This window comes from Geospiza fortis, unplaced genomic scaffold, assembly GCF_000277835.1.
Source record: "Geospiza fortis unplaced genomic scaffold, GeoFor_1.0 scaffold254, whole genome shotgun sequence".
NCBI lineage: Eukaryota > Metazoa > Chordata > Aves > Passeriformes > Thraupidae > Geospiza > Geospiza fortis.
In genome coordinates, this window is record NW_005054441.1 from 825,338 (window position 1) to 826,008 (window position 671).

A 671-nucleotide genomic window follows, 5' to 3' on the forward strand; every position below is an offset into this window, starting at 1 on the left:
CAGTGGGGACACTGAGGCAGGGCAGGCACTTTACCCGGTACATGGAGAGGTCGATGCGCAGGGAGTTGTGCAGCTGGTCCAGGAGCTTGACAAAGCGATCTTTCTGTGGAGAAATGCCCCGGGGGCAGGTGAGTAGGGGAAAGGTGGCAGGGACTGACCCCCCACCCTCGTCTCTCTCTGCTCTCAGCTCAGCCCTCACTCATCTCTCTCCTTCCTTCCTCCCTGCCGGCTTTCCTTGCTTCCCTTTCCTTTCTTCCTGCCTTCTTTCTGAGCCCTGAATGGGCAGGACATGCCTGCAGAGAAGAGCATCTCCTTGCTGGTGGCTGGGGCTCACTCAAAGCCCTCAGCAGCTCCTGGGGCACATGTGGCCATGCCAGGTGCAGTTCAGGATGGAGAGGTGACACCACATGTCCCCTGTGTGTCAGCTGGGAGGCTGACAGGCTGCTCTGTCTGCCCTGCCCACTAGAACACTTCTGAGCCTGGGCTCAGGACAAGAGTTGGGAGAGGGGCTGCAGGATCAGTAGCCCCTCAACTGGGGCTTTCCAAGAGCTCAAGAAAAAGGGTAGTGAAAGGATGTGCAGTGGTTGCCCATCTTGAGTGTGGCCCCAGGAGTTGGACATTTCCACGACTCCTCACTCACCCCACTGGGCTGCATCACGGGACATGGGCAG

General features: G+C 58.9%; 1 protein-coding gene across 1 annotated transcript in view; it reads right to left on the reverse strand.

Moving 5' to 3' along the window:
- Positions 1-671, reverse strand: part of UNC13A (unc-13 homolog A) — a 48,466-nt gene that overhangs the window by 15,031 nt on the left and 32,764 nt on the right. The gene's annotated exons all lie outside the window — the stretch shown is intronic.